The following is a 26979-nucleotide window of genomic DNA, read 5'->3' as shown; positions in this document are numbered from 1 at the left end:
TTACCATTGGGATGGTATTGATGTATCGAAAGCCGGTGTCTTGTGATGAGGGACGTGATGGAGCTCGAGGTCGCCGTAGAGGCAGTGTTAATTTGTCGAAGGCCGACGTTGCTGCTGGGGTGGTATTGATGTGCTAGAAGCCGGCGTTTTGTGATGAGAGCCTCGAGCTCTGTCGATGAGTGCCTAAGTATTCCTTGGGCTCAGGAATCAGATCCCATCGTAGTTCTTGAGACTTAAGGTACTTGGGGTCCTGATGTCATTAATAAGTCATTGGTGAGTTACTAATAACGTATAAGCTCATGGAGGTTGTGAAAATGGCGTTGTTGAGATGCGGGAACCTTTGTCCTTGGGTCATCGGGGTGACCAATGGAGAGCTTTGGTTCAAAGAATGCATGCATTAGAGCTCCATTTTTTTTTATCAAGGGTCGCGTCCCGAGGCCTTCATAGGGCTCCTGTTGGCCAAATGCAGGTATTTCGAGTAGTACCTCTATTAGTTGTTCGACGCACCCGTCAGCTTTGAACCCTTCTTGACAGGGTACCGTAGGGCGGCTTCGTTTATAATCCGCGATCTAGTCATTTCTAAAGTGTTATGACTCTCGGAGATGAATATCTGAGATGTTGGCTCTGTGGTTGCCGATTGAAGGGTGGCTATGACCCGTTTCGAGTTGTAAATTGGACTGAGGCGAAGGTGAGAGCTCGGGAAGCACGTTGCCCTAGACTAAAATGATACACGGGTTTATGCCTATGGCAATGTACCTCCATTCTTTTTCATCCTGCTGTCTTGTAGGCTGTTCAGGAGTTACTTGGATGGCTTGCCCGGTTGCATACGATATTTGGAGATGAATCCACTTCGGACAGTTAAGCAAGTAGGAGAATTGGTCGAGGATCGTGCTGGAGTTGACAACTTAGCCACTTTCCACGGGGATCCCTAGTCCACACGACCGTCTACCTCGGGATAAGATTTCCTTTTGTCGCGATCGTCTACCTCGGGATTTTCGGTCGCGCATCTTTTTTACCCTAACTTTTGCCTAAGTCGTCCCGTGGGGTTTTTGGCCTAGTAGGTTCAATTCTTTTGTATCTCGAATTTGCAAGGGTGAAGAGTTTACCGAGTTCGACTTCCCAGTCGTTGTTGTTCATCTTTTGTCTCCATCAAGGATTCATGTGCTGTCCCTTTTTCGTTCGCGTTTCTTGATTTTGAATTGGGACTGCTAAGGGGTTTAGTGGCCCTTGGCATTACCTTTTCTTGATTGGCGAAATTTCCCCCCTGCTTTTCTTGAAGTGGAGGATCTATTTGTGGCCCATAAATTTGCTTAAATTTCGTCGGCTTTTCGTCTTCGAGTGATGTGATTTCGTCTCGTGAAGACTTGGAGTGCACTTGCCCCGGCCTCGTTTTGGGAGAACCAGGTCTTGGAAGTTGTCTTGTACATTTGGAAGTCGAATCGCGTGTCTCTTCTCTATTGCGAACTTTAAATGATTTCCCCTAACGTATATGAAAGAGAAAAATATAAAGTTTTGCCCCTAGGAGGTCAGTGACCAGATTGTCTTGGCGATTGTCGTAGGGGACGCTCACTCTTGATGTGGACGATTAGGGTGTCTCAACGCCGTTCGCTGGGGTGGTGTCAGCATCCTATTTTGGTCCACCAGCGCTCCAAGACCGGCAATGAGGACCCACTATAATCCCAATTTATTGAGGAAGTCACCTCTGATTATTACTGGATGCATTCACTACTTTTGAGATAAATGCATTTCTTTAATTTTAACTCTAATTTTGATTTTTCAGGAAAAACAAAGAAGAAAAAAAGGGCAAAAGAAGAAAAAAAGAGAGAAAAAATGCTCTACTATACGTTTTCTGGCTTTACTTGCGTCGATATCGATTTTTTAAAATTCGAGATGATACTCGGGACTGAAAAATATTTTTCCGCATAATATCGATCCTCAAATTTTTCTAAACACAACTAAGGTCTCGAATGATTTTTCAGATATTCGATTGAAAAGACAAGAATTTCGTATTTTATGTGCATCGATTTCGATTTTTCAAATTTGGGACCAAAAAAAATCTTTTCTGTATATTGTCGATCCGTGAATTTTTCTGAACACAGCAGTGATCCTGGATGATTTTTCGAATATCTGGTTGCAAAGATTGAATTGCGAAAATAATTGAGCCATTACGATTGACACGTGTCGGAGACTCAATATCGATTTTTATTGAGATTCGATCTCCGTCAATGCACATTAGAGTTCTCATAGAGTCGATTATTCTTCGAATTTCCAATACTCATTCCGAATATGCTGACAGATCTTGAGAAATCGAATTTCATCCGAGTGAATACATGTACGTACATTATGTGTTTTTAAAGAAGAAAAGGAAAAAACAAAAGAAAAGGTTAGATAAGGATTAAAAAATGGGAAAGCTCCTTCACACTCTGCTTCTGGATGACCCTCACGCAGTCATCACCATGCCAACCTTCTTTGTCTTCTTTCTTCGATCTTTTTTTTTTCCTTTTCTCGGGTCTGAGTAGACAACACAATAGCATCTTCACCTCCTCCGCTCTCTCTCTCTCTCTTGGTCAAGAAAAGAGGACAGCAGCGGCAACCCATCACCAACATGCCACCTTTCATCTCCTACACAACCTGTTTCTCTCTCGGTCCAAAGAGAGGACATCAACTCCCTCTCCGTGTCCTCTGGACTAGTATTCTTTCCCTTTCTCTTTGTCAACAAAGAGCAGATACCATTTCCTTCTCGCTCCTCTCTTGGGCTGCCTTCGACAGGCAGACCTGCGTTCGCTTCATCTATCTTCATCACCATTCCAATAGCTTTTCCTTCCGTCCTTCTCATCTCTTCCACTTCATCTTCATCACCAGCGCACTCTCAGTTTCCTCACGTCCATTTATTGTCCATTGAATCGGCCTATGGACTTTTGAGTATTTTCTATTTCAAGAAATGTATATGTCACACTTCCACTAGACGAGATCGCTTGCTCTAGATGACTCGGCATCAAGTCGACCACGACTACATCACCGCCTTCATCGGAGACAGCTCTATTGGCCACTTGCCAAGTAGACTGGAACTTTTTGGGGGCTACTGTTACATGATGGGATTCGGCCCATGCCGTTTTCAACATTCAAGGCATCTACCTCATACCGACTATAGAGGAGTATCGAACCCTCATCGACTGAACCTCGATCACCTACGGCATTGTGAAACCCAATTTTCAGATCACCTGGCCCACCTTGGTCTCACGCCTACTCGATGTGCACATATCTCAGCTATATGCCAAATTTGCATATTCCAGTAGCACCAAGGTAGTCACCGTGAAACTCCTCCATTTTATTGAGTGACGAGCGCACAAGGTCCAAGGGAATTTTCTCCAGAAGAATTTATGCCATGCATTTTTTTTTTCTAATTTTTTGGACTCTCTTATTCCCTTGCACGGCCGATCTCATTGACGTAGCCTTTGCTAGCGTCGTCCTTGAAGTGGTTGGAGGTTGCGCATACGAGGCAGCCCTCGTGGCTGAGACCATACAATCCATCGATCGCAACACGAGGATGTCTGACCAAAGGTTGAGAAGGTCACCAATTGTTTTGCAAATCTGTCTCTAAAGCCGTGCAAACCCCTTAGGCCTTGTGCGTCCAGCCATGTTTTTAAACCGCTCGGAGTCGATTATTTCGTGGTTACTATCTCTCATGCGGGTAGAAGAATGCAAAGTCTCTGAATGGATGAAAATCTTTTGCGCCACCTAAGGGCTTTAAGTGTAGTGTCGCATGAATGCGCCCCCCCCCCCCCCCCCCCCGGCCTCATGGCTCTTAGGTGTCTGACGAAGTCCCACTTATTTTCCAATGCAAGTGATGAGGCAAATCGGTGGCTTACAAATAGTACCTGAGGACATGGCGCGGACTAGGTTCGAGTACACATGGTGAGAGGACAAGCCGTTCGCAGATCGTCAGTGTGCCATTGAACAACTCTTAGCTGCGTGGCAAACCGTAATTGTTAAGCATCCTTACTTCCTTAAGCATTTGACTCAAGATGATCAAGACTTTTGAGCTACAGAGGAATACGTCCTCCGCTTCTGTTGTAGGGGGCACGAGGATCTCACCGAGCCTCCACAGGATGAGGTTGGCACTTCTTCTAGGACACTTTCCTCCTCGGGCATAACCACTCTGGTCGAGCTCACTAGTATTAGAGTCGAGAGAGATCGTCTTCGTCGAGAGATCATCGAGAAGGATGAAGAGCCTACCAATCAGCGTTAGCTTCAGAAGGAGATTGCTCAGACCCGCGCCGAGCTTCAAAGAGTTGGCTCAAGCGAACACCACCTTGGAGAGGTCTAGAAAGAGGACCCGTGAAGGTCCACACTCACCCTAGGGTAAATATCTCTATGAGGCTCTCGCCTATAACCTATGCTTTTCAAGGTAGGGCTCGCTCACGCCTCGAGCGCAGTGGAAGACCGACTTAGGATTTTATTTTTCAAAAACTTGCATTGAATTTTAAACTTTTCAAGTCAACGTGAATGTGCACACCCGAATTTCGTCTCGTCGTGGCACGCACGCGCGCGTCTATGCAACGTGGCTTGGGAGTGTCCACCTTCCCTGGAACGCGCGACGGACGCACGTGAGAAGGAGTCGCCACTTGCCATTTACGACCCGAAGGTCGAGGGCCGGCAAGTTACCCGGGTCTAGGGGTACGGGGTACACCTAATTGCTAAGGCATATCATCTGCGAAACCCGAGATTCCGAATTCGGGGGTTCTGTTACATGCGAGCCTATGTCTCGCACGCCCTATCGGTACTCTAGCTTGTCTAGGCTTGCCATTTTAATTTAATTACCGTTTAATTAAGTTCCGCTCATCTTACGCGTTTTGACACCGTAAATTCGAAGGAGCACTCCGACCGTCCACTCTTCGACCGGGATTCTTACATGAATAAATGTACAACATAAATCATTACATTGTCCTCTCAAATAGATAAAATACAAATTACAACAACTGAATCCCGGTCGAATCGCGTTCGGTTATTATTCCACTCGTGCTCACCGTGTGGTTTGAAAAAGACTGAAATTGAAATTAAGATGCGTCAGTGTTAGGGGGTTAGACCCCGTGATCTACGGTTGGGGCGTTGGACCCCCCTATGGATCGTATCCTAAAGGATCGAGCTCGATCCGCATAACAAACAAGTGCAAGAATGTAACAAAACGGTCACCCACACGACCCAATAACGCTCATTTCACATCATAATCATCCAAGCAAACATAAACATTCAGGAATGGAGCCCTAAGCATGCCACTAAGTCGGGAATTTACCTAGTTCGGAAAGTTGAGGGGTGATTCTGTAAATAAAAAAAATAAAAAAATAAAACTGCTGGACGAGTTGGGCCGGGTTGTGACGGGCCGAACTGGGCCGGCTGAGCTGGACTGGGCCGCTGGAATTCAGACTGGGCCGAATGGGCCGCTGGAATTTGGACTAAGGTTGGGCCGATGGACGCCGGCTGGGTTGGGCCGAATGGGCTGCCGCTGGACAAGCCTGGACCGTTGGGCACGGGTTGGGCCGACGTCGTCTATTCTGGCCCTCCACGAGCGTTACCTGTGCGACCCGAAAAGAAAGATGAACCGACCTGGTTAGTGCCGAGAAGAAAACCGAAAGAAGGGTCGCGGTTCGGGTGGCTGTGCGGTTGCACCCGACCCAAGGATGTCGCTGAGCGCGGCTGGGCGGTCTTGGCGAGGCGTCGGGCAGGGAGTGAGAGGTGAGCTGGGGGCGAGTTGCGGGTCGAGAGTGAGGGAGCCGAGAGGACCCGAAGAAAAATCGAGCTGCGGGCCTGGTCTGTGGAGGCAAACTGCGGGCGAGAAATGGCCGTCCGAGCTGAGGGTCTCGGTCCGGGTTCGAGCTCCGGGTTTTCGAGGGCGTGTGAGCTGAGAGTTTTTTTCCTTCGAGTTTCTCCGTTCAAGACTAGAGCTGAGGATTTCTTTTTTTCGAGAGGATCGGCGAGCTCCCGGATTTTTTTCCTTTTTTCTTCCAAGTCCCGAGCCGCGGGTTTTGTTCCGAAAAATCAAGAGAGAGAGAGAGAGAGAGTCAGTCGCAATCGAGCTGCGGGTTTTTTTTTTTAAAACGAGAGCCGAGCTACGGGTTTTCGAGGAGGGGCCGAGCCGGTTCGGTCGTTGCCGTGTGAGTCGAAGTTAGCGTGTGCAGAGGAAAACGTTGGCGTGTACAGAGGAATTGGCATGTGGTAGGCCTCTGACGCCACGCGGTCACGGGCTCGGACGCCACGCGGTCACGGGCTCGGGTTCGTCACTGTCCGGGAGCAGAAGGAGAAAAGGAAAAGAAAGAAGAAAAAAAAGAAAAGAAAGAGGAAAGAAAGGAAAGAAGAAAAAGCAAGAAGAAGAACAGGGTAAAGAATAATGAGAAGTCGGGCAACGGTCAGAAGTCGTCTGACTTCTGACCGGCTCTGACTTTTGACTTTTTTTTTTTTTGAATTTCGAAATTGACGCGTGTACAAATTGAAAATTCCGTCTTCTTAATTGGACGTCGGAAAAATAATTTGAGACCGCCATCACGCTCAGAAAAATTCGATGATCGATATTATGCGATAAAATTATTTTCAATCTTGAATTTTGTCCCGAATTTTGAAAATTGACGTCGATATACGCGAAATTCGAAAACGTCCTAAATAGTATTATTTTTTTGAAAAAATTATAAAATTGGTGTTAAATTAGGAAAGTATCATTTTCAAAAAGTCGTGAATACTCAAGTAATTAATTAGAAATACTTCCCTCACGAGTGGTAAAATGACGATTTCGCCCCTCTGGAGCTGATGGACCAAAATTGGGTGCTGACAGTGAATAACAATGTTAGTTTTCGAAAATTCATATATCTCATACATTCCATCTCTTATCGTTTTGCATGTTTATTTTGACGGGATTTCTCGCGATTGCACTTATACGCTTGTGGAATGTAGGTACTAACTACTGGCGGCACCACATCGATACCCTACTCGACTACGATTGAGAATGGAGGAAACAATCCGTCCATTCTCCTCGAGGAAGCCACTCCACCGACTTTGACATACTCTCAACCTCCTCCACCGACATATACTCCATTATCGTTGACTTCCTTGGGTGCACATTGGGCATATTCGGGTGCATCGTCGGTCCATCTCCCATCGTCGGCTTCTTCAGGTGCACCACTAGCATATTCAGGGACACCCCTACCTTATGTCCCACTACTACCGACGTATGCACCACTGGCAACGGTTGACCCGTTGCCATGGGTCCTACTGACCCATGTTTCTGAGAGCAAAGTTGCGCTTACCCTTGGCTGGCTCACATCTCGGCGCCCCCTCCGACAATACAAACCCCCTATTCGATATACGTACCGACGGTCAATTCGACAAATCTCCCTCTTTCACATAAGACAAATTCCAACAGTCGACCCCACTGTAACTGCGCCACCACTGCTGCACATGCTGGCACCAGGCCCTATCTACACGACCCCTCCACCGATAATTTTTCCGACGTCGAGTGCATACGCTCCTGCTCACAACACTGAGCCTTTCCCTTTCCCGACTCTGCAACCCCAAATGAGCCTCTCTCGCCAAGCTCTACTTCCCCAAAACATTACCCTCCTCGACCTAAGCACGCACCCTCACGTGGCCTCTTTAGCTCCACCTATAAATTCTCTCCCAGCTACGGAGACAGAGCAGGAGTAGCGATTGATGAAGATGGAAGAGATGACGACGGTCATCCTGGCGAGTGACTCCCGATACGACAACAACTATTTGGACTTGAGTTTCTTTTCGAAATGAGGTTGTTACTGCAGATCAATATCTCAAATTTCGTTAAGTACAACGAGACTAAAGACCCAAGGTATCACCTCTGCCGCTATCAAGGGAAGATGCTCTAGTATTGTGACTACGAGTAATTTGTGATCTATACCTCCTAGGAAAGCTTGACGAGGCCAACGCTCAACTGGTTCATGCCCCTCAAAGCCGCGGACATTCACACATAGACTGAGCTATCTAGGAGATTCCTCGATAAATATCAGTATAATACATAAACAACCCCGTTCTTGATCTAAGCACCATGTAGATGGCTGAGTGATAGAAGTTCGAGGACTATGCCATCGGCTAGCGCACCCAAGCAGCAAGGCACTTTCCCCTAATAAACGAAGCCCAGTAGATTCAGATAATCAATATGTTATGCCAATTATCTTTATTACAAATGGGAAAAGGAAGATTGTTCATACAATTTTTCTTTTCTTATATTGCCCTCGAGGAAATAATACAATTAATTAAGAAACGTTGAATTAGAAAGAAGTTAAGAGCGAATTAGTAATTTCATGTCTTAACCTTAATTGTCAAGTTAACTTTTTCCACAATTCTCTCTCTATTCCTCCACTCTCTCTCCCCTGTTCCTCTCTCATTTCCCACTTTACTTCATTAACTATTTTAGGCTAAAATTTCTTTATTGATTTTATTGCATTAATTTTTAATTAAGAGTTTATTCTTTGGCCTATAAAAAACCTCTCATGAAACAAAATTATATCATTATATTTTTTTGGAAAAATATAAAATGATTTACAAAAAAGAAAAAAGAAAAAATTATTTGTATAACTCCACGCATAATGAAACAAAATTATATCATTATATTTTTTTGGAAAAATATAAAATGATTTACAAAAAAGAAAAAAGAAAAAATTATTTGTATAACTCCACGCATAATGCGGGGGGAGGCTCTTGTATATACATTTGACTCATCAAGCATGAATGCATATGTATTCTTATTTGTTCATATATGTATGCATCGGATTGGTGTTTATGTTCGCATTGGGGATCATACAGATGCTCCACGTGTACGACCTAGACATTGTGAAGGAAATGACCATGTGCACATCCTTGGATTTGGGGAAGCCCACGTATCAGTTCCGGGAGTTCGGCCCACTTTTCGATCACGGCATAGTGACTTCAAACGGCACACATTGGGCCCACCAACGAAAGATCATTGCCCCTGAGCTCTACGCTGTCAAAGTTAAGGTAATTGATAAAAGATATTACTAAACATGTAAATACTTTTTGTGAAAATCAGCCCTAATAATTAAGAAGCAAGTTGTTTACACCCATTTTTCGTAAGTTGTGAAGATTGTTGAGTCGTGACGTGTAATCAATAATTTTAATGATTTTTCCGGGTTTTGGGACATTTTGATTCAAGTAGAGGAAGCGGGCTGAGATCATTCTTCTGTTGGGTCGGATTAATTTGAGGCCGAAGTGGATAGAGAGCCCAAGAATCTATGAAGAAGCCCAATGAGAGAAAGCCCAATGGGAGTCCCTCAACATGAAGACATATACATATAAATATATGCACATGTACATGACGTGCATGAGGCAATGGCGATGGAAGAATTATTTTCGAATGGCAGCCGAATATACTTGTATGCCAAGTATGTGATATTCCCGTGATATCTTCGATCTTAGATAGTTAAATGAGTCGGATAGCTCTCCCATATATTTTGTTATTTTATTTCTAGGTAGGTCAGGAGTTAGCTTCTTATTTGAATTTTGTTCTGATATCGTATATTGTGACGTATCTGATTTAGATAGATACTCTAGGGTTTCAATGTAACGCCTATATATGTGTTGTCTTGTTCGTTACTAGGTTCCGCACATCAATCAATCAGACCCATACTTTCATTCTATCTATCGTTTATCGCACTTTACTTTACCGTACTTTATCCCACCCGCACTTTATCTTTCCTGCCCTTTCGTTTATCACACTTCTTTTATCGCACCTTTCAATTCTCGTTTGTTTATCCTTCAACCGATTCCCCATGGTCGAAGCTATTGTCGTCTTTGGAGCTTTCGGGCATCAAGGCGAGGACTTTATCATCCTTCGGCACCACTTGCTGAAGTCCACTTAAGTTCAGGTTCACTCGCATGGGTGAACTTGATCGATCTTTGGCTTGATTTTCTGAGGCTGAATTGCCGGCCAAATTTTTATTAGGCAAGCTGAGTAGCCGCTTAGTCATTTTCGGACTCAAGTTCGTGTTCTTGTGTAGAAAGTTTGGTGAAGAACTCAAACAACTAAATCCCTGAGTCGTGTGATCGTCTAAGGCGCTTATTATTTGAAGATCAAACCTAACCGCCAAACAATCTCGCGGACTTCTAAGGCCGTAGTACATGCTTTGAATTGGTGGGGCCAACTAGTGACGCGTCTCATATCTTGGAATCATTTATTGGCACACCTGGATCTCTCATGTATTGCCAATTAGGTGGTCGTGTGATTTTGATGTGAACACAAGCAAATTAAATTTGGGATTATCGTGTATGCTTAGGGTATGGTAAGTTTAATAGTTCAGTCATCTACAGTGAAGTCATGGGTAGATGTGATCAATAGATTAGAAGGTGGAGAGGCTGACATTAAAATCGATGCGTCCCTGCAAAGCTTCTCTAGGGATGTGATCTCCAAAGTTTTGTTTTGGGAGTAATTCTTCCAAAGGGGAGGAGATATTCATCAAGTTTCGATGTCTCCAGGAGGCCATCTCCAAGAAAATGCTCGCTACTGGCATCCTTGGACTTACGTATGTACTATTCTTTTTTCGATTATAAAGAAGACCTATGAGCATAGTACAATGAAAATAGACATTTTAAATAGCTAATAAAGATGCACGGATAGTCTTATCATGGGTATCGAACCTGAAATCATTGATTACTAGACGGGAATGTGTGTATATATTTATGTATATATTCAAGCCATTGATTTAAGTTAGATATTAATTTTCCTTTTTTAAGACAAGGGAATATTAATCAACCTTTTCATAATTGATCTTTTGGTTCTTTTACAATATATATTTAGGCACTTTTCGACGAAGAGCAACCGAGCAATATGGAGGCTCGAGAAGGAAGTTCAATCGCTGATCTTGAAAGTAGTGAAAGAAAGGGAGGGAGCGAAATCAGATAAGCACCTCTTGCAAATGGTAAGCTAATAGTTTTGTCTACAATTTATATATGTAAATCTTTTTACTTGGTCAAACTTGATCGATGCCCGCAAAACGCATGGTTTTACCACGTTATTGTATCCCTCTATTAAATGTTCTCTAGTCCATAATTAATCGCTTGATACTTTCGCAATTAAAATTTTAGTAAGTATTGATATAAATTATTAAGAACATTATATTATTCTTTTGAAAATTCTCACATATCGTTGGATTTGAAAATTACGGAGGAAGGTATCGGAATATTGGATAGTTTATGCAAAACAAGTCACATCGAAAGATGGGTGAAAAGCGTCACCATGAAAGAAGGGTAATTCTTCCAAAAGGGAGGAGATATTCATCAAGTTTCGATGTCTTCAGGAAGCCATCTCCAAGAAAATGCTCGCACTGGCGTCCTTGGGCTTAGGTATGTACTATTTTTTTTTCAATTACAAAAAATATCTATGAGCCTAGTACAATGAAAATAGACATCTTAAATAGTTAATAAAGAGGCACATATAGTCCTATCATGGGTATCGAACTTGAAGTCCTTGATTACTAAATGAGAATGTGTGTATAGATGTATGTATATATTCAAGCCATTGATTTAAGTTAGATATTATTTTTCCTTTTTATAAGACAAGGGAATGTTAATCAAATCTTTCATAATTGATCATTTGGTTCTTTTACAATATATATTCAGGCACCTTCTTTACGAAGAGCAAACAAGCAATATGGAAGCTCGAGAAGGAAGTTCGGTAGCTGATCTTGAAGGTAGTGAAGGAAAGGGAAGGAGCGAAATAAGAGAAGGACCTCCTGCAAATGATCCTTGAAGTGGCCAAGGACGGTCATTTGAGTGGCGACGAGATGGACCGTTTCATAGTCGATAACTGCAAGAACATATACTTGGTTGGGTATGAAAAAACGGTCGTCACTGCCTCGTGGACGACACTCATGCTGTTGGCCTCGAACTCAGACTGGAAGGCCAAAGTGCACGAGGAGATTAACTAGGTCTGTGCAGGCCAATCTCCCGACTCTGACATGATTCGCAAGATGAAAAATGGTAAGCTGATCAGGCACCCACTCTTTTTAGTATTTCTTCCTTTTCCATTCCATAAAAGATGTCAATCCAAGTAGACCACTACTTCCGGCCCTAGTTCCATCAAACTGGTTTATTTCAAAAGAAATTTCTACAATATATGCATTGAGTCACGGAGAAGTATTTCATATTTTTAGTTCAAATACTTTGTGCGCACCCGAATTTTAATCTCGTCGGGGCACGCATGCGCGCGCCTAATTGTAACACGGCTTGGGAGTGTCCACCTTCCCAGGGACGCGCGACAGACGCACGTGAGAAGGAGTCGCCACTTGCCATTTTACGACCCGAAGGTCGAGAGCCGGCAAGTTACCCAAGTCTAGGGGTAAGGGGTACACCTAAAATGCGAAGGTAATGGCATGTATGGAACTTGAAATTTCGAATTCGGGGATTCTATTACGTGTGGGCCTATATCCCACACGTCCTTTCGGTACTCTAGCTTGCTAGGCTTGCTATTTTATTTATTTACCGCATGATTTAGGGTTGCACTGGACTCGTCCGTTTTGACACCGTAAATTCGAAGAAACCCTCCGACCGTCAGCTCTCCGACCGGGATTATTACATGAATAAATATGCAACATAAATCCTTATCTCAAATAAATAAAAGACAAATTATAATGACTGAATCCCGGTCGGTTCGCGTTCGGCCATTATTTCACTCATGCTTACCGTATGGTTTTGAAAAAGACCGAAAATTAAATTAAATGCGCACTCGGTGTATGGGGGCATTGGACCCCGTGATCGACGGTGAGAGGCGTTGGACCTTCTGTGAATCGTGTCCTAAAGGATCGGGCTCGATCCGCATAACAAATAAGTGCAAAAATGTAACAAGCAAGCTCAAATAAACAAACAATGGGATTTTGTTATCGCCGAATTTACGTGAATTAACTGATTATTAACCGAGGTATCTTGGCATACAAATCCTACCTTAAAACAAACAAAATGAGTGATAGATAGGGCATGTAGCATTCGGCATCATTTTAACGGATCCGACAGACATGGTGTCCATAGTCAAGTCTCGAATGTGTGGGTTATTTTTAGATTATTTTGTATCGTGACAATATGAATTTTACAGATTAAGAGTATTTTCACCTAAAACCCAAAACCTAACCCTCTATTTGACTATTGCCCATGTTTGATTTAGGCCGAATTTGAGATTAATTTGTTTTTCTATGTTTTAATCCGTTCTAAACACAAACCTATACTAGAGTGACGGCATGACAAGAACCGATAGTCATCCCCCTTGAATCAAAAAATATGTGTGTGTATGAAAAATCAAGATTACGTAGCACGTATCTCAATACTTTTGAAATTGTGAATTTAAAAAGGAGTGACTAACAGTTCTTGAACTGTCGATGCGATTACAAATTATTAATCGGTTCGTACAATTCATTTAAAAGAGTCAAGTGATTTAATTTAACCAAATTTAACGTCCCGATTATCCCGTATGTAGAATTTTAGGTTAATTACAAATTTGCCGAATGCTTTAGTCTATGGATTTCGAGTCGTCGAGATAGCCATTAGTTGACCGCCCGATAAACTCTAATTTCCGACATTGTCACGTTGTATACATATAATTACAAAAATAAAATATTTAAATGGGGCACATACATTGTCGGTTAGTGATCCAAGTAGGAAAGGGTCGGATATTTTTAGAAAATGTCCATGGGACTGAATTGAACGATTTTAAAAGAGTAGGGACTGATTTGAAAATTCGGATGAAGTTTCGGGGACCGATTTGAAAATTCTGAAAAAATTGGGAACTGTGTAAAAATTACTAAAAATGTCCCAGGACTTGTTCGAAATGAATTTGAAAATCTAGAGTGATCTGAAAACAAAAAAATGGCCCCAGGACTAAACTGAAACAACTTGGAAAGTTCCTTGGGATGCTTGAAATTTCTGGGAATTCAAGGACTGATTGGAATATGGTAAAATGACTGGGACTTTATTGAAAAGAATTTTTGAAATTCTGGGCAGATCTGAAAAGGGTGAAAAATGGTCCCGGGACTAAACTGAAACAATTTGAAAAGTCCTTTGGGATGTTTAGAAAAATTTTGGAAAATCCAAGGACTAATTGGAAAATAGTAAAATGACCGGGACTTGATTGAAAATAATTTTAGAGTTCAGGGTAGATCTATAATAAAAATAAAAAAATAAAATGCGTCCTCTGGACTGAAATGTGACAAAACAAAAAGTTCGTAAAATCGAGTTCGGGACAAATCCGATCACTCACGCAACCCAAGAACGCTCATTTCACATCATATCCATCAAGCAAGCATTAATATTCAGGAAAGGAGCCCTAATCATGCCACTTAGTCGAGAATTTACCTAGTTCGGAATGTTGAGGGGTGATTCTGTAAAAATAATAAAAAAAAAAATCGCTGGACGAATCGGGTCGGATCGGATCGGACTACCCGCCCGAAGGAGAAACCGCTTGGAAGAGATGCTGGGCCGAACTGGAGCGTTGGGCCGCCTGGCGCGTTGGGCCGAATAGATTTGGGCTGGACCTGTGAAGCAAAGGAAATGGGCCGAGGCCCGTTAGCTGACGGGCGGTCGGGATCGCCGAGAACAGTGGCGATGACGCTGTGGGCGGCGGTTCTCGCCCTTGGATGCCGCGATGAGGGCTGGAGTGGACGCTGGTGATGGTTCTGGACATCGCCGACACTTCGCCGTGGTCGATCTGAGCCTCACTGGAGTTTAAACAGTCGGGATAGGGGAAGTTTTTGCGGTTTTCCGGCGAAAGTCTCCGAGGTCGTCCGATCTCCCAAATTCCTCAAAACGAGAGCAAATTTCTCATTTTCTCTTGCTGGGTTCTGTTCGCCTCCTCCCGAATCGTTTTTCTGTTCATTTGATTGCAATCTCTTCCTCTTTTCCGTTAAGATTTCGGCCGATTTTGGAGAAAATCGCGGATATCCGCGATTTCTCCATTCTGGGCCGGCGGGGATCACGGGCAGCCGGTGAGCGTTGCCCTGCCCTGCCCGCATAATTTTTTTTTCCTTAGGTCGGCGAGGGTCACGGGCAGCCGGTGAGCGCTGCACGGAGATATATATTTTTATTTTATTTTAGAAATGGTAATAAATCGAAAAAATGACGATTTTGCCCCTGGAGTCGATGGACCGAAATTGGGTGCTGACAGCTTGCCCTTCTCTGGTTGCGTGCTCGGATAGAGGATGCAACCAAAGACTATGAGAAGCACCTCGTTTGGTCATGGCGACCGTCTGGTCATTCTCCTCGTTTGTGTTAATATGTGGGCCTGTTGTAAAATAGTAAAAAACCATAAATTAGTAAATGTGGACGCATACTGGAAAGACATTAAATGTAGACACGAAGTCTAGAAAGCGATATGGACATGAAGTCCGAAAAGCAGTAATAGTGGACACGAAGTCAGAAATGTAGTAGGTGCGGACATGAAGTTCGAAATGCAGTAAATGAGGACACGAAGTCCGAAACGCAGTAGATGCGGACACGAAGTCCGAAAAGTAGTAAACGATGGCACGAAGTCCGAAAGTGATAGATGAGGACACGAAGTCCGAAATGTAGTGGACGCGGACACAAAGTCTGGAATGTAGTAAGTGAGGACACGAAGTTCAAAAAGTAGTAAATGCGGACACGAAGTCTGGAAAGCAGTAGATGTGGACATGAGGTCCGGAATGCAGTAAATGAGGACACGAAGTTTGAAATGCAGTAGATACGGACACGAAGTCCGGGAAGAAGTAAATGAGGACACGAAGTCCGAAAAGTAGTAAATGCGGACACGAAGTCCGGAAAGCAGTATATGCAGCCACGAAGTTTGGAAAGCCGCAAAATGTGGACACGAGGTCCGAAATGCAGATGCGGACACGAAGTCCGGAAAGCAGTAAATGATGACACGAAGTCCGAAAAACAGTGAATGCAGACACGAAGTCCGAAATGCAGTAAGTGCGGACACGAAGTTCGAAAAATAGTATGTGCGGACACGAAGTCCGAAAAACAGTGAATGCGGACACGAAGTCCAAAATACAGGAAGTGCGGACACGAAGTCCGAAAAACAGTGAATGCGGACACGAAGTCCGAAATGCAGTAAGTGCGGACAAGAAGTCTAAAAAATAGTGAATGCGGACACGAAGTCCGAAATGCAGTAAGTGCGGACACAAAATCCAAAATGCCGTAGATGCGGACACGAAGTCCGGAATGCGGACACGAAGTTCGGAAAGCAGTAAATGAGGACACGAAGTCCGAAATGCAGTAGATACAGACACGAAGTCCGGAAAGAAGTAAATGAGGACACGAAGTTCGAAAAGTAGTAAATGTGGACACGAAATTCGAAAAGCAGTAAAATGCAAGAGTAAGAATCACTGTTATGGGATAGTGTAGGGCGATCTGTTCGGTGTTAAGCCAGTATTGTACTGAAATGATGCAGTGATAACCGCGCCCTGTCGCTGGTCAGGCGCCTATGGGTTTGTTTGGCAAAGTTGATGTGTGTTCCTTTTCGGGCCCTTCACCCGGATAGAGACTGCGACTTGTCAAACGAGACAGACATACGCCCGCTCGGGGGTACGCCTCCCAGGAGCTGTACACTCGGACCCGTATGCAGGAAAACGATAACCAACGGTCGTTGTCAGTAGTGTAGAACTTGCTGGCCGTTTGAGGGGTGGTCGCGTCCCCGAGTATGACATGTATTTGACTTAAAGGAATGGCCTTTGCAAGGCGGGCATGACCCGTAGAGTTTTTGTATGAAGGTAAAAGGAAGATCTTTGGGGATCCTCTAAATCAAAGATACGACGATTCGAACCCATTTCGAGGCATGTCTTGAACCCGAAGAGTCGAAGAGAGTTTGCTTGCGTTGAAAACCGCTAAACCACTACTTGTCATAGTTCCACACGAGGTGTCGCAGTTCTTTCGTGGTTGAGCCGACAATTCCCCCTAATTTTTGCCTAGGCCGCAAGACGCGTGACGACCTAGCTGGGTATTTTATTTTTATTTTTCCCTCATAAATGCTCACCTTTTGCTGCGACCGCCTAGGATAGGGTTCGATCGCACCTCTCGGTTCCTTTAACTTTTGCCTAGACTGCCATTTATGGGTTTTCAGCCTAGCAATGATATAATTCATGCTCTCCTTTTGTCACGGCTCCTCTTTGCGGGATTTTAAGCCATGCCCCTCGTTCCCTAACTTTTGCCTAGGTCGCCTCGAGGAGGTTTTCGACCTAGTGAGAAAATTATTCTTTTTCTCTCAGAGGTGCCCTTATATGGAAGGATTGGATGGAGATGGCATAAATGCTGATAACAGAAAATGCGCTAAAGTGAAACGGGCGCGGAGCCTGAAGAATACAGAAGAAGACAAGTGTTGGAAGTGTGAGTTGTAGCTTGCAGGCACATGCAAAGGCAGTAGAACGACAAAGCACCCAATCAGGAATAGTACTTCTTAAGGGCATCGGCGTTGACTAGGAGCGCATTTTCGGTCCCGTCCATGTCGCTTAAGATAATTGCCCCTCCGGAGAAGACTTCATTGACGACAAAGGGCCCGTCATACTTGTATGCAAACTTGCTCCGAGAATCAACTGTAATATGTAGGACTTTCCGCAGGATGAGGTCACCGGGTTTGACCTCGCGGTGACGGACTCTCGCATTGAACGCTGGGGCCATTCTCTGTTGGTAGCATTGGCCGTGACAGAGTGCTGTTAGCCGTTTCTCGTCGATGAGATTGAGCTGTTCACAATGTTGCTTCGCCCATTCTGCTTCTTCAAGTTCGGTCTCGGCGAAGACCCTCATGGAAGGAATCTCCACTTCGATCGGGAGGACGGCCTCCATGCCGTAGACCAAAGAATACTGAGTTGCCCCAGTTGAAGAGCGGATAGATGTTCGATATGCCAAGAGCGCGAAAGGGAGCATCTCGTGCCAATCTTTGTAAATCACCGTCATTTTCTCGATGATCTTCTTGATATTTTTATTTGCAGCCTCCACTGCACCGTTCATTTGGGGACGGTATGGAGTGGAGTTGCGATGATGCACTTTGAATCGCTCACAGAGCTCGTCAATAACCTTGTTATTTAAGTTCTTGGCATTATCAGTGATGATCGTCTCAGGGACTCCGTATCGGGCGATGATGTCATGCTTGAGAAAACGTGCCACGGCATTTGCAGTGATTGAAGCAAGCGTTATGGCCTCGATCCACTTGGTGAAGTAGTCTATTGCCACCAAAATGAATTGGTGTCCGTTGGATGCTTTGGGGTTGATAGGGCCGATCACGTCGATACCCCACATTGAAAAGGGCCATGGGACTGCCATCGGGCGCAACTCGTTAGGCGGTGCTTTGATCTGGTCGGCGTATACCTAGCACAAGTGGTAATGCTTAACGTGTTTGACGTAATCGGCTTCCATGGTGGACCAAAAGCAACCTAAACGCATGAATTTTTTGGCAAGCATAAGCCCGCTCATGTGGGGTCCGCAGCTCCCCTAGTGTATCTCTCCCATGAGACGTTGTGCCTCGACTTCGTCAACACACCGGAGTAGTGTGGCGTCGAAAGAACGGTGATAGAGAGTTTCTCTACTCAGAAAATAATGTGCTGTGAGTCGCCGGAGTGTTTTTCGATCACGATAGTTAGCGAATGTAGGGTATTGACCGGTTTGCAAGAAATGCTTAATGTCTTCGTACCATGGCTGCTCATTGGTCGCCTCGATTGCGTCGCAGTGAGCAGGGCCTTTGGCGATCTCGATCTCGAGTGGTTTGATGGGGTTTTATTTCGTGATGCTCACCATGGATGCGAGCGTCGAGAGTGCATCTGCAAATTGGTTCTTGATGCGCGGTGTGTATGTGAATGAGATTTTCTCGAAGTTCTCCTCTAACTTCTCAAGATACTCGTGATATGGCACTAGCTTTGCATCCTTCGTCTTCCATTGCCCCAGCGTCTGGAAGATTATAAGCATAGAATCTCCGAACACTTCCAATTCCTTCACCTTGAAGTCGATCGCCGCTTGCATGCCAAGGATGCATGCCTCATATTCGGCCACGTTATTAGTGCAGGGGAAATCAACCTTTGCTGCAATCGGATATCAACCTTTGCTGCAATCGGATAGTAGCGTCCGTCGGGGGATATTAGCACTGCACCAATGCCGGACCCTGTGGAATTTACTGCTCCGTTTAAATACATCTTCCATGCGAATTTGTTCTCCTCACTATCCACTTGGATGATCTCTTCGTCCGGAAAGTCAGAGTTGATCGGTGTATCGTCTTCGATTGGGAACTCCGCTAAGTGATCTGCAATTGCCTGGCCCTTAACTGATGTGCGGGGCACATATTCAATGTCGTATTCCGTCAGCTGACATCGCCACTTTGAAATGTTCTTCATGGAAGATGGACTATCGAGCAAGTACTTTAGGGAATCCGCTTTTAACAATAAGCAGATAGTGTGGTAGAGCGTGTATTGTCGAAGTCTCTGCATAACCCACACTAGCGCGCAGCATATCTTCTCAATCTCCGGGTAGTTAGACTCCCCTTCGGTAAACTTCTTGCTCAAATAATAAATGGCGTGTTCTGCGCGCGTGGACTCGTCTTCCTGTCCTCATGCATCCTAGGGATTGTCGGCGCACAGTCAAGTAAAGGATCAGCGGACGATCTGGTGTCGGCGGAACTAGCATTGGTGGCTGAGCCAAATATGCCTTGATAGTATCGAAGGCCTTCTGACATTCCTCGTCCTACTCAATTGCCGCATTTTTACGAAGCAGACGAAAGAGTGGTTGACATTTGTCTATCAGGTTTGCGATAAATCTTGCAATGTAGTTCAGCCGTCCCAAGAAACCTCGTACTTCGCGGGCCGTCGATGGCGGATGTAGCTCCCTGATTGCTTTCACCTTGTCCGAATCAACCTCAATGCCTCGCTCACTGACAACAAATCCTAACAGTTTCCCTGACTTAGCGCCGAATGTGCACTTCGTCGGGTTGAGTCTGAGCTTGTACTTCTTGAGGCGGTCAAAAAGGCGCTTTAAATTAACAAGGTGGTCCTTTCCTTCTTTGGATTTGGCAATCATGTCGTCAACGTAGACCTCGATCTCTTTGTGCATCATGTCGTGGAATAGCGTGACCATCGCCCTCTGATATATTGCCCCGGCATTTTTGAGACCGAAAGGCATGACTCGGTAACAGAAAGTGCCCCACATTGTGATGAACATCGTCTTGATCTTGTCCTCCTCGGCCATCCGAATCTGGTTGTACCCGGAGAAGCCATCCATGAAGGAGAACAACGTGTGGCGTGCTGTGTTATCGACTAAGACATCAATGTGAGGCAGGGGGAAGTTATCTTTGGGGCTGGCTTTGTTGAGGTCTCGGTAGTCGACGTAGACTCTAACTCTTCCATCCTTCTTCTCCACGGGCACGATATTCGCTACCCACTCAGAATAATTGCAAACCTCCAGGAACCCTACGTTGATCTGTTTGATAATCTCATCTTTGATGCGGAGGAGAAGGCCGGCACGTTGCCGCCGTAAATGTTGTCGCTTGGGTGGAAACCTCTCTGTATCAAGCGGTAGGAAGTGCTTGACTATCGAAGGATCTAAGCTCGGCATGTCAGCGTATGACCAAGCAAAGACCTCTTGGTAGTCGGTTAGAAATTCGATCATCCTGACTCGTTATGTAGGGTCGAGACCCGTCCCGATCTTTAGGATGCGAGGTTCTTTTTCGGTACCCACATTGATCTCCTCTGTTGGCTCCACGGAAGTGAGTTGGCGGTTCTTGAGGCGGCGCAAACTCTCTTCTATCTCGGGCACCCGACCATCCTCGTTGAGTCCTTCCCCGAAGTATATGGGTTGGGACTCTTCAAGGAGTTCCTCGGATGGGTTCGAATCGACGCATGGAAGACTCAGATTCGAGTGGGGCCTGGCAATTTAAACAAGTTGTCTTAGAAATCTTAAAGTTCTGCGAATGAGTGAGAGAGAAAAAGAAAGTAGATGTGAGAATTCTAAAAAATGCATATAGGGATTTTATTAATGATGAGGGCGCGATGTCATAACAAGAATCCGTCTTCCGTCGTGTGGCTTATGCCTATGTCGACACGCGGGGAATATCAAAACATAGATGGCCTTACACATCGGCGATTACAGCCGAGTAATGCGGGACTGAGGTCTAGTTGTTGAGTTCCTCATTTTCCTGCTCGAGGCGGATGTAAGCCCCTGGAGTAGTCTCCTCGGTGACGGCGCATATGGTTGGCAGGTCAACAGGATCACTGTCTGAATCCGAGGAGGGACCGTCAAGAGTACCTCCGACGATGTGTGGCGGCCCAAGAAAAAAGTAGGAGAGCGGATGAACCGGGATGCCCCTGTTGATCTTCCCATAGCGTGCGGCGAGACGGTGAAGGTGCTTGCCCCTGCGAGCCTCAATAATCTCGTGACAGGAAGGGCGAAAACCGAGTCCCCTCATGTTCTTGTATTCTTCAATCTCGATGGGGCGACTAATCCCCTGACCATGTGTTCCGAGTTCGGTGCCGGGGATGTAATTGTGGCGCAGAAAAACCTTTCCAATCATGCAGTCAGCACGGGTCGGACCGATCTCTCCGTAGTCCTAAATGACGGAGATGGTTTCAAATGAATGGAAGGGGAGGTTTTCATCGTCCCCAATGCTAACATAGGGGACAGCCGTCTCCTTGTAAATGGCGTAGTCCTCCTCACCCTTGACCGTGATGAGTCGACCTTCTGCGATGAATTTAATCCTTTGGTGTGGGGACGAAGGAACGGCGCCGGCCGCATGGATCCATGGCCTCCCGGGCAACAAGCTGAAAGCATTCGGGATGTCTAGGACGTGGAATGTAACAGCAAATGAGTAGGGACCCACCTCGATCACCAGGTCGATCTCTCCATTTACTTCCCTCCGTGAGCCGTCGAAGGCTCGAACCGCAGTCTTGCTCGGACGGATGCAGTTAAAGTCTACGTTCATCTGCTTCAGCGTGGAAATCAGGCAAACATTGAGTGCCGAGCCATTGTCGATCATGACCCGACCGATGATAAAGTTGTTGCACTTGCAGACAATGTGTAGTGCCCGCGAGTGTGCCCACTCTTCTGAGGGAAGTTCATCATCTGAGAATGAAATGTTGTTAGAGAAGATCAAACTGATAGTCTCCTCAATCCGCTCCGGAGCCGTCTCTTTGGGGATTTGCACTGCCGTCAGGACTCTTAAAAGGGCTTCTCGGTGTGCCTCTAAGTTTAGGAGGAGAGTGAGTAGCGAAATATGGGCCGGAGACTTGGCCATTTGCTCTACCACTTTATACTCGCTCGCCTTAATTATCTTCATGAAGGCCTCAGCTTTTCCTTCAGTCACCTTCTTCTGGGGGATAGACGAGGCTTCCGAGGCGACTCCGAGCACTGCAGGGGTTTTCCTTTTTCTTGCAGCCTCCGGGTTCTCGTACACCCTGCCCGAACGCGTCACGCCCATGACGCTGAATTGTTGCTCGAGATTTCCGACGCTCCCTTCATAAGTCCATGGGACCTTACTATTCTGATACGGCTCCCTCGCCGGGATTTCTATTATGAATGGAGTGGGTGCAACACCGAACCCTGCGAACCCTACAGTGGTTTTCAGGGGGACATATTCAATCACGAACGGTGAAGGGCCCAATAGTGCCGACATTGATCATGTTGATGGTGGGTCCCGAGCTCGACCCATGATTAGGAAAGGGATTTGCCTGCACATTTGGAGGCCTGACAGCGTTGAATATCAACTTCTTTTCATCAATTATCTGTTGGATTTTCTCCCGTAGCTTCCAACAATTGTCGGTATTGTGGCCAGGTGCCCCCGAATGGTATTCACAGCGCCAACTCTGATCCTGGCTGGTCGGGTCAACCAGGATTAGGTGCTATTGGTTGGATTTGTTTGCCTACGATGAGCTGTTGGTATATGTGGGAGAGTGGCGCCGGCAGGGGCGTAAAATATTTACGCTGCCGAGTTTGCGTTGCGCCGCCTTGTTGACCCTGTGGGGCTGGGGCCTGTTGCGTCGGCTGAGGAATTCTCGAAGCCAGAGGCCTGTACTGCGGGGTCTGAGGAAGAACGGGAGTGTAATGATGGACGACTTGTTGCGGGGCCGATGGAAATGCTATCGGCGGGGCCGAATAATAAACTGGCCGAACATGATGCTGAGACGGATAGGGCGAAGGCGGTGGAGCATACGCGGGGGTGGTAGATGGTTTGGGCGTGAAGCTCACCGAGTACTGTTGTGGCGCGTTGTGGCCTGCATTGACCGATGCCTCCTTACTTCTTCTGCCGCTAGTGGGGGTGGCTGCTGAGGCAGTCTTCCTCGAGGACTCTCTTTCCCCTTTCTTTGTAGGGCCCTCGATCCCCCCAAGCTTGATGCCCAGGTCAACCTGCTTCCGGGCCATAATCATCTCTAAAAATGAAGACTTGTGGCCCATAAGATGGGGATAGTAGGCCCTCTTGAATGTCCCGTGGAACATCTGTATTTGTTGCGCCTTAGAAATAGGGGGAAATTGCTTCGCAGCTTCCGAACGTCATTTCGTGGCGTATTGCTCGAACTTCTGACCCTTCGCCATTTCCGTGGTGCTCAGCTCGAGGAAAGATGGAGGCGTATCCATGTTATATTAATACTGTTCTACGAATTTCTTCGACAGTTCAGTTCAGGAGGGGATGTCTTCTGCTTGGAGCGACATGAACCAGTTGAGGGCTGGTCCCGACAAGCTTTCTTGGAACGTAGCGATGACGAACTGTTCATAATCCCAGTATTGAAGTATCTTCCCACGATAGTGGCGGAGGTGGTGTCGCGGGTCTGTAGTTCCGTCATACTTTTGGAAGTCGAGCACTTTGACCTTCGGGGGTAGCTGCATCCCCGGGAAGAGAGTCGAATCTAGATAGCTAGTACAGTGTCGGGGGTCACCAGCTTGGAGGGCTTTAATAGTCTATTAAATCCTCTTCATTCTCCTCTCTTGCTTGGTCTACATCTCGGGGAGAAAATTTATGGGTGGAGCTCTGGGGGCCGCGTGGCTCGGCATGCCCGGTTCAGAGTAAGCGATATTTATGGGAGGTGGAGCTTGGTAAGAAAGGCCGATGTGGGGTTGTGGAGCTTGGTACGGGGGAGGTTCAGCAGTGTGAGCAGGAGCTTGGGTGGTTGTAGGCAGGAATATTATCGGCGGTGGGACAGCGGAAGTCGGAGCTGGGACCGACGCAGAGACCGGAACTGGGACTGGCGTGGAAATGGGTGGGGGTACGAGCATAGGCGGTTCCAACATTGTCGCTGAAGGGACAGGAGTGACCGCTGGGAGATTAGCCGGGTGCGAGAAAGAAGGTGGTGCTGGAAGATTGTTAACCGGATGGGCCGCAGGCGTGTTCACTATCGTTGGGGCGGATTTCGAGTCGTCAAGATAGCCATTAGTTGACCGCCCGATAAACTCTAATTTCCGATATTGTCACGTTGTATACATATAATTACAAAAATAAAATATTTAAATGGAGCACATACATTGTCGGTCGGTGATCCAAGTAGGAAAAGGTCGGATATTTTTAGAAAATGTCCAAGGAACTGAATTGAACGATTTTAAAAGAGCGGGGACTGATTTGAAAATTCGGATGAAGTTTCGGGGACCGATTTGAAAATTATGAAAAAATTGGGAATTGTGTAAAAATTACTGAAAATGTCCCAGGACTTGTTTTAAACGAATTTGAAAATCTGGACTGATCTGAAAACAAAAAAATGGCCCCAGGACTAAACTGAAACAACTTGAAAAGTTCCTTGGGATGCTTGAAAAATTCTGGGAATTCAATGACTGATTGGAAAATGGTAAAATGACTGGGACTTGATTGAAAAGAATTTTTGAAATTCGGGGCAGATCTGAAAAGGGTGAAAAATTGTCTCGGGACTAAACTGAAACAATTTGAAAAGTTCTTTGGGATGTTTAGAAAAATTCTAAAAAATTCAAGGACTGATTGGAAAATAGTAAAATGATCGGGACTTGATTGAAAATAATTTTAGAGTTCAGGGTAGATCTAAAATAAAAATAAAAAAATAAAATGCGTCCTTTGGACTGAAATGTGACAAAACAGAAAGTTCGTAAAATCGAGTTCGGGACAAATTCGATCACCCACGCAACCCAAGAACGCTCATTTCACATCATATCCATCAAGCAAGCATTAATATTCAGGAAAAAAGCCCTAATCATGCCACTAAGTAGAGAATTTACCTAGTTCGGAAAGTTGAGGGGGTGATTCTGTAAAAATAAAAATAAAATCGCCGGGCGAATCGGGTCTGATCGGATCGGACTACCCGCCCAAAGGAGAAACCGCCTGGAAGAGACGCTGGGCCGGACTGGAGTGTTGGGCCGCCTGGCGCGTTGGGCCGAATAAATTTGGGCTGGACCTGTGAAGCAAAGGAAATGGGCCGAGGCCCGTTAGCCGACGGGCGGTCGGGATCGCCGAGAACAGCGGCGATGACGCTGCGGGTGGCGGTTCTCGCCCCTGGACGTCGCAATGAGGGCTGGAGTGGACGCCGGTGATGGTTCTGGACACCGCCGACACTTCGCCGTGGTCGATCTGGGCCTCACCAGAGTTTAAACAGTCGAGATCGGGGAAGTTTTTGCGATTTTCCGGCAAAAGTCTCCGAGTTCGTCCGATCTCCCAAATTCCTCAAACGAGAGCAAATTTCTCGTTTTCACTTGCTGGGTTCTATTTGCCTCCCCCCGAATCGTTTTTCTGTTCATTTGATTGCAATCACTTCCCCTTTTCCTTTAAGATTTCGGCTGATTTTGGAGAAAATCGCGGATATCCTCGATTTCTTCGTTCTGGGCCGGCGGGGATCGCGGGCAGTCGATGAGCGCCGCCCGGCCCGGCCTAGCCTGCCCGCATAATTTTTTTTTCCTTAGGCCGGCGGGGGTCACGGGCAGCTGGTGAGCGCTGCCCGGAGATATATATATATATATATATATATATATTTTAGAAATGGTAATAAATCGAAAAAATGACGATTTTGCCCCCTGGAGCCGATGGACCGAAATTGGGTGCTGACATACTTAATATTTTAACTTAATTGTTTAGTACTTCTACAGTTCAGGGCAAAAAATACATAATACTAAACAATTGAATTAAAAGCACTAAATATGTACTTGATGTCATTATAGATGAATCCTCGTTCCATTGCTACTTGCATAAATGGGCCAACTAAACTGATTTTTGTTTCTAATTTGATGATATATGTACTACCAGATACTTGTGCTCATCTTGGGAAAAAGGAAAATCTTGGAAAAAAGGAAAAGAAAAAAGAATATCATCAGTACAATTCCGATGATAAGGAATAGTAAATATCTATTGAATACGAATACAATAATTGTAATCTCTTGTTTGCCTGTCAATGGATGAGCATATGACGATGGTGATCCAGAGTCACTGCGGCTGTACCCGCCGGTTGCGATCTACTCACGAGAGGCACAACAGGACATTAAGTTTGGGGACGTGCTTGTACCCAAGGGCCTAACCGTGTGGACACCCATAGCCACCCTCCACACTGATCTTAACATCTGGGGACCCGACGCAGCCCTCCAATGGCGACTGCACCTGCCGCCTTCCCCACATGTACATATCCTTCGGGGTGGGGCTCGCATCTGCCTCTGACAACACTTAGCCATGGCAGAGTTGAAGGTCGTGCTCTCCATCATCCTCTCCAACTTCTCATTCTCTCTGTTCCCAAGTTACAAGCACAGCCCCGTCCCATGGCTGATTGTAGAGCCGGAGCATGCAGTAAACATCCTGGTAAAGAAACTCTGATACATATGGTTGAAAATGTATGGACGACATATACAAGTAAATTACTTGTATTTTTCATGTTAAACATTCAAAGGACCTGCAAGGGGTTGCATTTAGAGTGATGTGTAGTGTGAGCGCGTAAATGCGAATAGTAGCATAATTAGCACGTTGGCGTGGAGTCTGGGCTTAGCTCTGATACCATGTTAAATATCTAACAAGCCTATAAAGGG

At 45.6% G+C, this 26979-nt stretch overlaps 1 pseudogene; it reads left to right on the top strand.

Annotated features, from left to right (window-relative positions):
• Positions 1-8799: 8799 nt before the first annotated feature.
• LOC116209716 lies at positions 8800-26770 on the top strand (annotated as a pseudogene).
• Positions 26771-26979: the final 209 nt, after the last annotated feature.

The sequence above is a fragment of the Punica granatum genome, chromosome 5 (genome assembly GCF_007655135.1).
Source record: "Punica granatum isolate Tunisia-2019 chromosome 5, ASM765513v2, whole genome shotgun sequence".
In the NCBI taxonomy this organism is placed as follows: Eukaryota; Viridiplantae; Streptophyta; class Magnoliopsida; order Myrtales; family Lythraceae; genus Punica; species Punica granatum.
Note: the sequence above shows the minus strand (reverse complement) of the source record. Positions and strands in the feature narration are given on the sequence as shown.